This window comes from Struthio camelus, chromosome 5, assembly GCF_040807025.1.
Source record: "Struthio camelus isolate bStrCam1 chromosome 5, bStrCam1.hap1, whole genome shotgun sequence".
NCBI classification, from domain to species: domain Eukaryota; kingdom Metazoa; phylum Chordata; class Aves; order Struthioniformes; family Struthionidae; genus Struthio; species Struthio camelus.
In genome coordinates, this window is record NC_090946.1 from 34,811,696 (window position 1) to 34,825,267 (window position 13,572).

Genomic DNA, 13,572 nt, shown 5'->3' on the forward strand with positions numbered 1-13,572 from the left:
ATAACCATTTTTAGTCTCCTGAAGTTTCTTGCTCTCATTCCACTTTTCCACATTCGAAACCCCACTTGAGCACTCTTCTCTGCACTGCCTGGCTTTAACCACTGGGTGCCAGGGGCTTCCCACCAGGGAGCCACTCATGCATGATTTCATCCTCCCGTGATGGGCATGCTGTCTGCAGATAAGCAGAGGCCTGCAAATAAATCAGTGTGATGTTCACTAAAGCAAGGTGTAAAGTAAACGGATGGATTTTGTAATGTGAAAGCTGATAAATTCACAAGGCACCACACAGAACGTGTGAAGTAAGCGGCCAACATTCAATCACTTCTTCTAGCTGTGCTTGTGCTCGATTTGTGTTTGTGATAAATACTGATAGGGTGGAAAGGTGCTGAGCTGTTAGGTGTACCATGGGCAGTGGCAGACCAAGCTGGCCCGCCATGCTTCAAGAAATGGGATGTCCACATTCATTGTGTCCTTAGTCTTGCTGCTGAGGCTGCCTGCAGAGCTGCAGTGTAATGGCAGTTATAAAGTTGCAGTTGTGACCCAGAACTGCAACAAGAATCCCATTAGCTCATTTTGTATGAGAATAGGTGACAGAACAGTCACCGTCAGTTCAAATTACAACTCAGTAATTGTCAGGAAAATGCTTGAGTCATTCCAGCCCTTTTTGTTGAAGTTGCTGTCTTTTATTGCTTTGAAATGACGATAATAAGGGCCTTAATTCTGCCCTACTAGCTAGGGTTGTCTTTTCATTCTGTGTTCATATACTGGCTAGTTCAAAGGAGTCCAGGTCTAGGCAATAAGAAATAATAATAAAGAAAATTGTACATCTATAATGTCTCGATTAGGTGTATAATTACAACAGAAACCAATAAAAAATCAATTTATTTCTCTGTTTTTTTGGATTACTTAAAACTCAAAAGATGAGGCATGCCCTATACACTGCAAAAAGTCTCCCTAGTAATGCCACAAAACAGAAGAAGAGCAGAACTGTAAAAACTAAAAAACTGGAATATAAATGATATATCTCTTTCTTCTGCTAAAGCTTCAATCTCATCACAACCACATGCTTAAATTACAGAAGCATCGTAAGGGTGAATGTCAAGACAAATGCTTTAAAAATATCCTTCCCAGTATTATTAACATCACCATGGGCTATTAAAATTAAAGTGCTCTTTAAAATATAATTGATTTTTCATTATTTATCTCCTGTTATCACTGTTCACTTCCCTAGCCATCAGCAGTGAATCCCCAGAGGGGTGTTACATATCTCTATAAATGTATATTAGACAATCACCTCTGGCCTTTTTGAAATAGCACAAATGCAGCTGTGTTTGTGTGTCTGTAATTTCAGGACATGAGCCAACCTCTGACAGATGAGAGTACAAAAGGAAACTTCCTGTTGGCAGCCCATTCTTTACGCTCTTCTGCAGATTTTTATACATTTCTCTAAAATATGTGATATTAGTGACCAGGGTTTGTGAGGTGATGAATGCTGTGGTCTGCTCTGTCCTGGAAATTCCTATCTTAAATTATTCAAGGCAAGAGACTCAGAGTCTTGAACCTATTATGGTTGGCCAGTTACGTCTATAGCGTCTGTGTGTGCGCGCGCGCAGGGCATACTGATTCAGATGAAGACTTCTATGACTGTGTCAGTATGAAACAAACTGGCCTGAGCCAGCCATCACCTTCACATACATTTTGATGTATTCTAAAGGAAGAAAGAGGTCAATTTCTTTCCTTGACAACTGTCGTAATTTGAGAGCATATTCAGTTTACTGTGATGGCTGCTTAATTTTATGGTTACATTTATATTCACTTCAGAACAGCAGAAATTATCAAATTACTTTAAGACTCCAGGTTCTATTTATGTGAAATATTATGCCACAAACTATTTGAATCCACATAGCTCTCTCCTGGCCTTTTACCAATAGGATAAGTATGAAATATGAAACTGTATGAAATAATTACTATTCTTTTCAGGAAAGCTCTGCAGGTGGATTCCGCAATAAGCACGGAAGGTGTCTTCATCCCCAGCCTACGTGATCTATTACATAGTAAATGAAGCATGTTTAGTAGAAATTAATAGCACACTGCTTTCTCCAGAAGAAATACCTGCAACCACTGTGTGTGCATTCATTATATCTCAGAGTCTCCATTCCCAAAAGAGTGGTTTGAGTATAAACGTAATGAGCTTCATTTGAAAGCGGTGGGGTCCTGACACTTTTGCCAGCATTACACTTGCACTGGGATTTTTTTTATTCAGAAACATACTGCTGGGATTTATGGTGCGCATTCTGCTGCAGGAAGCACTACAACAGAGCAACCAACAGACAGCTAAGATAACAGTGCGAATGCGGCGGGGTGTCAGCTGGTCAGCGAGCTCTGCTTTGGTGAGCACAGTGTGACAAATGAGGGCTTCGGAGGGTGAACTGGCCTTTGAGGTGCAGCGCTGGGTTATTGTACCACAGTTAAGGTACTAAGGCAGAAGTCATTCAGTGGACCTTTGGGAGGTCATACAGAAAACTGGTGGCAGAGAGAAAAATAATATCCAAGCTTTCTGTTTCCTGAGCCCATGAGGCTTTAGACTATGCTTTCATTAGGCAAGCACACATCGAGATTTGCCCAAAAGTTAAATATTTTATCTCACTTCAGTCTCTGACAGGCTTTGATGTTTGTTTTACTATTCTTCCACAGCGATCAGCACAAGTTCTTGATTCAAGAATGGACTAAATTTGGAATAATTAGGTGCACTAAGACAAAACAGAAGTGTATTTTCTGTACTGTGGGGGGGCCTTAAACTGTAATGGCTACAGGTACTGAAGGATAAGAATGAGAAGCTTGTTGAAATTGAAAGCAAAGAAAACTGTCTTCCATGTGTTCCTCTGTGACGCTTCAGGCAGCACGGTGCTGGATTACCTGGCAGGGTCGGGGCCGGGGCCGGGGCTGGGGCTGGGGCTGGGGCTGGGGTTGGGGCCGTGCTCGTGCCCAGCTGGAGAAGAGGGTAATGTCAGGCCTGTGCCTGACATGGCAGGGATGCAGAAAGGCGGCAGTGGCACTGCAAACGTGTGAGGTGCAAACCAAGCTGTGGTGTGGTAAGAGGCAGCTGTCAATGCTGTGGCTCACGATCAGTGTGTGAGGTTTGACAGGTCTGATTTGGAGAAGGGCAGGGTTATAGCAGAAGTGGGCGCTGCGGGCAGGGAGCAGAGCGCTGCCCCGATGATAAAGGGGAGGGTGCCATCCAGCAGAGACCCTAACTGTGTTTGGCATCTATCACTTTTTAAAGCATAAAAGTTCATGCTTAACTTACTAAGTACCGCATTGTGTCATATTAATTTAATTTGATATATTGATGGTTTTACTGCATGGTGAACATTTTATGGCTATGGGCATTTGTGGTGTTTTCCTCTCAGTAGACTGACCAGGCAAAATACAGCATGCCAAAAAAAAGAAGAAAAAATATTAGAACATGCTTTATTAATCATGGCACCTCAAATCTGTAGTTTGATGTGTCAGTCTGAATCTTTGGCCATGCCAAGAAGAGCACCTAAGTGCTAGCGGGCTTATTGTTTTGTTTCCCTCAGACTGGTACATCCGGCAAACGAGCTGACTTCATTCTTTGACCCCACAATGGCACCATTATACACTTCAGTGCAGGCACAAATCAGCATCAACAATGCCTCATGGTACCAGAGCCTGAACTGAAGGGATACTGAGGAATGTCACAGCCTTAAAAATGACATGACTGAACCCAATTGAAAAATAGCTGTTTTTTAAACCAGGCTTCCTGCATTTCTCTGTTAAAAACATCTGCTTTTGAAATGGTTATAAAGTCACCTTGGTCAAAGGGTAAACCCAACGACTGTGAGTCTAACAGCCACTCTAGCAAGTTCTTTCCTTGGCCTATAGCTGCTGGTGTTGCCCTGTTACTGGAGTATCTCACTGCTTTTACCCAGCTCATGTATCCTCACTGTGAAAGATTGTTTTGGCAGAAGAGCCACTACCTGGGCAACAGCAGCTCTGGGAAGACAATTGAAAATGTTGTTTCATTGGTAGAGTGTTTGTCTGGCAACTATATATTTGCTGGGGATTTGTGCCAGCTCAGAGCTTTCAAGAAGAGGATTTATGCACAACAGAAATGCTGGTTATTGGTGGCTGACATTGAAGTTTCAATGTGTCCCCATACAAAGCTGTCATTACAAAAAGTAACAAAAAGTCTCCAATTTAGCCTGCAACTCTTGATGTTGGTGCTACATGGGAGTATTGCTGCCCAAATCTTCTTCTTGTGATATCTTGACAATTCAGGGTGATGTAAGATTGTTAAGCAACTTCATCACACAGTGACACAAATATAGGGCTGTAGCACTACTTCCAAGAAAAATTCCTTCCACCAGTAAAAATAATGCTTAAATCAACACAAAACCAAGTCTTTGGTTTTGAGTCAGCTTAGTGTCACCAACTGTTCTGAATCAGGATGTCTGGAAATGATGCAGAATGAATTCCCATATCTTCGGATACAAACATTAGATAGACAGTTAAGTATAATTACTTTGCACTTCAGGAGGTGTGCCTAAAAGTAGGAGCTGATATATCACGCTGCAAACAGCAAAACCAAGTCTGTGTCAGTCAGTTATGCCTTTTTTCTACATTGTGATTGTAATGTCTTGTAAAGTAAGCTAAGTGTGGGACAGAATATCAGAATACCATTACAGGAATCCTGTCATGATCAGTTATGTTGTGTCTCCATTAGTGCTTTTATTCCAAACAGAAGTGTAATTCTGAAGCAAATTTCCTGATGAACTCCATTTCCTGTGTTTTGTTTTGCATCAAGGGCTGATTTTGGAGTGTGTGGAATCAGTTCTGTTTGGGTGAAATTAAACTGGAAATTGTGCTCCACGAGGGCGCCTAATGTGCTCCAGCCCCAAAGGGCGTTGAGTCCAGGGGACTCAACTGAAAATAGCGTGAACTAAAAACCTTGGAATATGTGTAGAGTGGATGTCAAGTCTTCAGCATGAACTCTATAGTTCTACAGAATCTTGATCTACTTGACAACATAGATGTAGCTGTATTATCTAATTTTTAACAGGAGTTGATGGAATCTACAGCTGGCCTCTGAAAATAAAAACTCCTAACTTTTTGTTTCGTCTTCCATATATACGAAATGGGCTGAGTGGAATTTTTGCTTGTTCACCGACTATGATCATTAATGAGTTAGTGCTTACACGGTATCACTGCAAGAGCCATGTCATTGATATTAATGTACAGGGCATTGATGCTGATAACAATGAGGAAAAGATACTATAATAACACTTTCTAATCTATAGACCTTAACTAAGGTCCATAACTAAACTTAACTAACTTAAATAATTGGTAAACACTTCAATTGTCTTTGAAAATGCAGCCACTTCTGGAGTGGAACATGTCAGTGGATTAGCAGCACACAAAGTTACTGTGTGGGAGGAGAGGGAAAAAAGGAACAACATAAGGAATCCCATATCCTAAGTAGAATCACAGTATGGTAAACCAAATTGGACTGGATTTACACTAGCATTTGCCTCCACTTTTATAATAAATTACTCAGTAAGTTTAGGTACTCAGGATCCTCCCTGTTACAATTCCTGAGAAACATAGCATTGAAATGCTCAAACTCAATAAACTAGGGCAGGGGACAGACTTTCTGGAGAAAAATGATTTCTACAATAAGCAAAAAGAGTACTGAATGGCCTAGATATTTTCCCAGTCTGTCTTTCTAAAAGGAAAGAAATATCATTTCAGATAGTCGTTAATGTAAGGACTTATAAGTAAATGTTAAACAGTGTGTGGAAGAAGTGTGATGTTAATGAGTTACAGAAAAATATGCTACATTTTCAAAAGTTCATGCCAGAACTTCTATTTTTCCTTAAGCAGAATCACAGAATCACGGAATGGCTGAGGTTGGAAGGGACCTCTGGATATCATCTAGACCAACCTCCCTGCTCAAGCAGGGTCCTCTAGAGCATATTGCCCAGGATCACATCCAGACGGGTTTTGAATATCTCCAGGGAAGGAAACTCCACTACCTCTCTGGGCAACCTGTTCCAGTGCTCTGTCACCCTCACAGTGAAGAAGTTTTTCCTCAGGTTTAGGTGGAACTTCCTGTGTTTCAGTTTGTGCCCATTGCCTCTTGTCCTGTTGCTGGGCATCACGGAGAAGAGACTGGCCTCATCCTCTTGACACCCCCCCTTCAGATACTTATACACGTTGATGAGATCCCCTCTCAATCTTCTCTTCTCCAGGTTGAACAGGCCCAGCTCTCGCAGCCTTTCTTCAGAGGAGAGATGCTCCAGTCCCCTCATCATCTTTGTAGCCCTCCACTGGGCTCTCTCCAGTAGCGCCATGTCTCTCTTGTACTGGGCAGCCCAGAAATGGACACAGTACTCCAGGTGAGGCCCCACCAGGCCTGAGGAGAGGCGCAGGATCACCTCCCTCGACCTGCTGGCAACACTCTGCCTAATGCACCCCAGGAGACCATTGGCCTTCTTGGCCACAAGGGCGCATTGCTGGCTCATGCTTAACTTGTTGTCCACCAGCACTCCCAGGTCCTTCTCGGCAGAGCTACTTTCCAGCAGGTCAACCCCCAGCCTGAACTGCTGCATGGGGTTATTCCTGCCTAGGCGCAGGACCCTGCACTTGCCTTTGTTGAACTTCAGGAGGTTCCTCTCCGCCCAGCTCTCCAGCCTCTCCAGGTCCCTCTGAATGGCAGCACAGCCTTCTGGTGTGTCAGCCACTCCCCCCAGTTTAGTATCATCAGCAAACTTGCTGAGGGTGCACTCTGTCCCTTCCTCCAGGTCATTGAGGAATATATTGAACAAGACTGGACCCAGGACTGACCCCTGGGGAACACCACTAGCTACAGGCCTCCAACTTGACTCTGCACTACTGATCACAACCCTCTGAGCTCGGCCATCCAGCCAGTTCTCAATCCACCTCACCGTCCACTCATCTAGCCCACACTTCCTGAGCTTACCTAGGAGGATGTGATGGGAGACAGTGTCAAAAGCCTTGCTGAAGTCCAGGGAGACAACATCCACTGCTCTCCCCTCATCTACCCAGCCAGTCAGTCCATCCTAGAAGGCTTTCAGATTGGTCAAGCATGATTTCCCTTTGGTGAATCCGTGCTGACTACTCCTGATCACCTTCTTGTCCTCCACATGCTTAGAGATGACCTCCAGGATGAGCTGTTCCATCACCTTTCCAGGGATGGAGGGGAGGCTGACAGGCCTGTAGTTTCCTGGCTCCTCCTTCTTGCCCTTTTGGAAGACTGGGGTGACATTGGCTTTCTTCCAGTCCTCAGGCACCTCTCCTGATCTCCAGGACCTTTCAAAGAGGATGGAGAGTGGCCTAGCAGTAACATCCACCAGCTCCCTCAGCACTCGTGGGTGCATCCCATCAGGGCCTATAGATTTGTGGATGTCAGGTTTGCACAAATGATCTCTAACCCGATCCTCCTTGAGTAAGGGAGAGTCTTCCTTTCTTCAGACTTTCTCTCTTGTCCCCAGGGTCTGGAATTCCCGAGGGCTGGCCTTAGCAGTAAAGACTGAAGCAAAGGCGGCATTCAGTAACTCTGCCTTCTCTGTATCCTTCGTCACCAGAGCATCCAAAGGAAGGAAGGAAGCAGGAAGCATAATTCTTTCAGCATCACCACTGATTCTGATTTGATTCAACTAGGAAAGAAAAAAGTCTATAATAAAAAAAAATAATAAAAACCCTCTTTCCTTCCTGAAACAGGAAATGTAAAAATAGGAATAACGTGCTTCCAAATCCTGCTAATAGAGGTGAAAATATCTCATACTTTGCCAAAAAAATCTACCTTGTTTTTGAAAAGCCAAGCACAATAACCTAATCAGTTTCAGATACGAATATACTTATTTATTCTTTTTAAAATGACATAGAAAATATTAAAGCACATAAGCTCCTAACTGCCCTGATTTTCAAGACACACTGTCACATAGTCCAAAACAGTGTCAGTCAGTCTGTGACCTGTAGGCCACTATCAACCTGTACAATACCAGAATGCAGTCAATGGAATACTTGCTGACTTCTGACTGTTGAGAGATAGCTAGTATCAGCAATACTCCAGTTAAAATGTTTGTAGTTATAACATGTAATTTAATTTTTCTAAAATAATAGAATTTTATTAAGTAGATGCCAAGTACTTTATTTTTCGAGCTCCTAATTGTCAAACATCAGTATCATATAAAATATACCAGGGACACCTTTCCCCCCCCCCCCCCCCCCCCCCAGGAAACTAGTTGGCCTATTAATTAAGAGGTTGAGAGCCACTTTTCTAATGGCCCGGGTATGGGCTTGGATCTTGATTCTGACTTAGAAACTCCCTGTCCCATGTCTCCCTGTTCTCTTGGTCAGCTTACTTAAAGGCATAGTTTGAAAAAAAAAGGATGTCTTAGGTTTTCAGATGTCCAACAGAAGCTTCATTTTCAGGATAGTCACTAATCCAAATTTATAAGCCTCAAATTCAGTGCAGTTCAAAACCCGGGCATCTTGAAGTAGGAGTTTCAAATTCTAAAATACTCCTTCTCCTGGAATCATGAGAATCACTTTGTTTGGACAACCCCTTCTAATTTCTCTGGCTAAGAAGAAGAGTTTCAAATTTTTTAGGTCTGACCTGTGGCCAGTGACATAACTAAAGAAGCAGTTAACTTTGTGCAGACAGAAGGAAAAGATGAACCTCTCCCAAAATGCGTAGGCCAGCTCTCCTTTCATCTAGTGCAGGGAAGTTTCTTCCAGAATACGTTCTTGGTTGCGTCCAGCAGACTGCATTCATCTCTGTCTTCAGATATGATCTACGTGATTAGCTGGAACTGAGTCAACACCCCAAGACCAGGGGACAGGATACAGGAGGATTTTATTACGAGTTGGGTTTCCTGGAGGGAAGTCTAGTTAAAGAGGAGGCTCGCATTCTCCCCAGGCTATTGTTCAGTCAGACTTGGACCCTGGTCTTTTCTGTTTATTCATCCAGATAGCCCATCTCCTTGCATACCAATCCATATGTGTACAGTAAACACTGGCAGCTTATTGTAGTGGTAATAATGTAGTGCAGCTACAAGTATCTGCATCTTCCTAGGGTTAACTGCTAATCTGGGTTGTCCCTGCCCTCTTTTCCCTGTTGCCAGGCTCAGGTAAGAAGGTAGGTGCATACAGCCCGTAGCCTGTGCATACAGACTTTTATTCCCCTATGCACTGCTGCATACAAAACTTTCATCAGATGAAAAAAATATCTTTATGTCAGCAAAATGTCTTTCAGGGGTAATAGATTTGACAGAAGGATTCATTGCTCAAACTTCCATATTTAGCAAGTGAATCTCTCTCAGAGATTCTTCTGTTGCCTTGGAATTTTCTATTCTTATTTTCCTGTTGTGTTTATGTGTGCCAGTGCACAAGAAAAGTCAGAGGAAGATTTTTTTTTGGTTAATTTTATGATCCGTGTGTGTAGAGAAGAGCACAATATGGGATCAGATTATGATTAGTTAGAATCAACTTTATTGACTTGCAGTTCAGGCTGTGGTTACATATTTGGTGGCAACATTGCTTAAACCATGTTAACCAGTTATTTCCCTTTGTCCCCTCTCAGGAATGTGTGCAATCCCTGTGCCATGGAAATTTGCCCAGCAAGACATCTGCCTTTGCAGACTTCGGAAAACAAAGATGTGGAAATAAATTCAAGCGTGTCTATGGTTGTAGAGAAGGAGTGATTGAAGTGTAGAGAGCAGCCTTCGCTAGCTTTCATTTAGCTAACACAGGTAAAAATAGTGATGGAGATGACTGAAAGAAGTCATCTTTCTGTATGCTTTTCCTGTTCCTATGGTCACTTTTGGCCACTGTTTGAAACAGGATACTGAGCTAACTGGACCCACTATGGCTATTCATATGCTACATTGTGTAGTAACGAAGCACAAGCTGGCTGGGGTCCCTGCTAGCCTGAGCTAAGATGTATGCAATCAGAGAGGTTCCCAGTTTTCAGTTGCTTGTAACAACTGCAAAATTAGATTGAGCAAGAGTCTCTCTCCCTCTCACTGGTAGAACTATTTGTTTTTAAGCAGGTTGATCATTCATGGTGAAAATGAATCTGTTGAACAAGATGTAACTGCACTTGCTTTCTCTTGTCACTTCAAAAATCCTCTGCCTGGGCCTGAACATCACCTCTCCTTCACTATGCAACCTCATATTGCAGCCTAATGCGGAGCCGCTCCATACGGCACGTTCCCCAGCTGCAGGGGAGCATCACAGCCCATTGCCCCTTGCATATGTGCCGCACTTCACAGACCTCCTGGTCTGCAATGTAATGCAGCGCTAATCCTGGCATCGCCTTGCTACTATTTCATTACAATCATTATTTTTTTGACAGTTGAGGACTGTACCTTTCCTGATGAGTTGAACTCATCAGATGCACTTTCTGTTGCAGATAGAGGACATGAGAGAGGACACATGCTCAGGCCATGGTGCATTCAGCTCCAGTGAGTGATAATCCAGAGTAAGTTACTATTTGCTTGGAATTTTCTTTGCCATTTTGATTTCACGTGTTTCAGCAAGGTGTGAAATTGATGGGAAAGGGAAGGAGGGAGGGAGGGAGAGAGGGAGGTTGTTGAATTTTTTTGGTTGTGAAGCCTGAGTGTTGGCCTTATGTCTGTTCTAGTGAGTTGGCTTTACATGCACACACATGTAAGATCTTGGATTTCCTTTATGAATAGCTGAAATTCCAATCTTGCCTGGTATGAGGGTAAGTTCCACGTAAATAACAGTCTCTGTGGAGAGTTTTTGAAAATAAATCAAAATCCTAAAGGATTTAAAGAGGCTAAAAAAACCCTAGAACTGAGAATTGGAGATGTGTCAAACTGCTTTGCCCAGCTTCATACTGGCACAGTTAGGATGTGACTTTCTTCCACACAAATACAGTCCTAGATATAGACTCCACAGCTGGTATTCAAGCACACATGTTAGCTCTCTGAAGGGGAGCGTGTCTGTGCATACAACCACTCAGCCACCATATGGTATTCCTCATAAGCAGTATGAACACATGCATATGGGACTCTCTAGTTAAACATATTCTGGCAAATAGAGGCTGAATTATACAAGTGCACAGACCCTACTAGCTTGCAAAGACTCGTGTGCAGAAGACGGCTACACAGTCTGCACCTTCATTTAAGTGAAATAGCATTCTTATCATCTCACATCCTTTCCCTCCCAAATTACGATCTCAACTACACTGCCATAATTTCTGGTGCCTTTGTGCTGCACAGGGACTATCTGATAACATCAGATAATTTGGGATCCAAGGCATGTGATAAGATGGAAGAATACTCCATGGAGCCATTCTTCACTTTACCAACCATATAACTCTCACAAGCCATGCATATTCTGGGTATATGCATCTTAATCTTAACTCTCTGTATTCAAATGCAGTCTACCTTCTAAATCCTCCTAGTTGTGCACAAACCTTCTCAGCCTCTTTACTTTAATCTTACAGTGTAGCCTAAAACTTTTCCAAAGTGACATCACTTCTATGCTAGATTAGAGCATCTATTCAAGGAGTTTAACTGGCCAAGGAAGAGGGGTATAGCTATATCGATATAACATACTAATTCTGCCAGTACTTTTCTCTATTCAGATAAGCTCTGAGTGGCTGAGGTTCCTTTCCCCCCTGCCCCAACTGTCCTCCCCGAAGCACAACCTCCTTTACTAGACAGACAGAGGAAAGAGTTCTGAGTATGGAAAGCGTGTTTCCCTCTTGATTTGAATGAGGTGGCAATGAATGTCTGTAGTGCTCCTGGAACCCTTCTTACTCTGGTTTTCAGTTTTTTTCAGTAACAATTAGCAGTTCCACATGGCAGCATTTATATTAGCATGTGAATGCCCAGGCAAAATCCTTTAATTACTGAAGGCATCTTCTAATTTGACTTTAGCACAGTTAAGTCTGGAAGAAATGACCTGGCATTTAGAGTGGAAGTCAAGAGCAGAAAAATAAATAAGTGCTGAACTAGAAGACACTAAATTCAAACTATGGCATGTAGCTATGTTATGTAGATACCGCCTGTGTTAAGGAAGGCCCAGTCATCCCTGGGTGGTAAAGCTAATTTGTCAGTGAATGTGCCAACTTGCTGGCATATGCCACATGATAACAAATGAGAAACCTGCTGAAAGTCGAAAAGGCATGTCTGCTCATCATCCTACCAACTGTGGGAAGGCTAAAAGGTTTCAAGTCTCTCCCATGTTCTTTCTGAATATAAATACAGGCAGAGCCACTGTGATTGTTTATGTGTGACACATGATTTCTTTTTGGCCTCTGACTAAACTATTTCTTGTGCCAGTCAGCTGGGGGTGAATGTATCCTTCTGCTGTATCCTTATACATTCATTGACTTAGCTGGCTCTGAGAGCTACATCAAAGCAAAGTGATGGTGCTGAATGCAGTTAGCCATTTTAAGGAAGAAAGCCTGGTTTCTGACTCAGGGAGAACTACCCCCAGTAATGGGTTTTACTGCTTCAGAATACTTCTTTTTCAGCTGTTTTGCATCCACAGAGCACAGCATGGTTAGTAAGTGAGATGTGGGAATTAAAATAACACGGAACCAAAAACCAGCAAGTGAATCACAGCAATAACAGAAGACAACTTAGGAGCCTCTTGTAATTACAGAATCTCAGAATCACAGAATCGTTTAGGTTGGAAGGGACCTCTGGAGATCATCTAGTCCAACCTCCCTGCTCAAGCAGGGTCCTCTAGAGCATATTGCCCAGGATCACATCCAGACGGGTTTTGAATATCTCCAGGGAAGGAGACTCCACTACCTCTCTGGGCAACCTGTTCCAGTGCTCTGTCACCCTCACAGTGAAGAAGTTTTTTCTCAGGTTCAGATGGAACTTCCTGTGGTTCAGTTTCTGCCCATTGCCTCTTGTCCTGTTGCTGGGCATCACGGAGAAGAGACTGGCCTCATCCTCTTGACATGCCCCCTTCAGATACTTATACACGTTGATGAGATCCCCTCTCAATCTTCTCTTCTCCAGGTTGAACAGGCCCAGCTCTCGCAGCCTTTCTTCCTAGGAGAGGTGCTCCAGCCCTCTAATCATCTTAGTAGCCCTCTGCTGGACTTTCTCCAGGAGTGCCATGTCTCTCTTGTACTGGGCAGCCCAGAAATGGACACAGTATTCCAGGTGAGGCCTCACCAGGCCTGAGGAGAGGGGCAGGATCACCTCCCTCGACCTGCTGGCAACACTCTGCCTAATGCACCCCAGGAGACCATTGGCCTTCTTGGCCACAAGGGCGCATTGCTGGCTCATGCTTAACTTGTTGTCCACCAGCACTCCCAGGTCCTTCTCGGCAGAGCTACTTTCCAGCAGGTCAACCCCCAGCCTGAACTGCTGCATGGGGTTATTCCTGCCTAGGTGCAGGACCTTGCACTTGCCTTTGTTGAACTTCAGGAGGTTCCTCTCCGCCCAGCTCTCCAGCCTCTCCAGGTCCCTCTGAATGGCAGCACAGCCTTCTGGTGTGTTAGCCTCTCCCCCCAGTTTAGTATCATCAGCA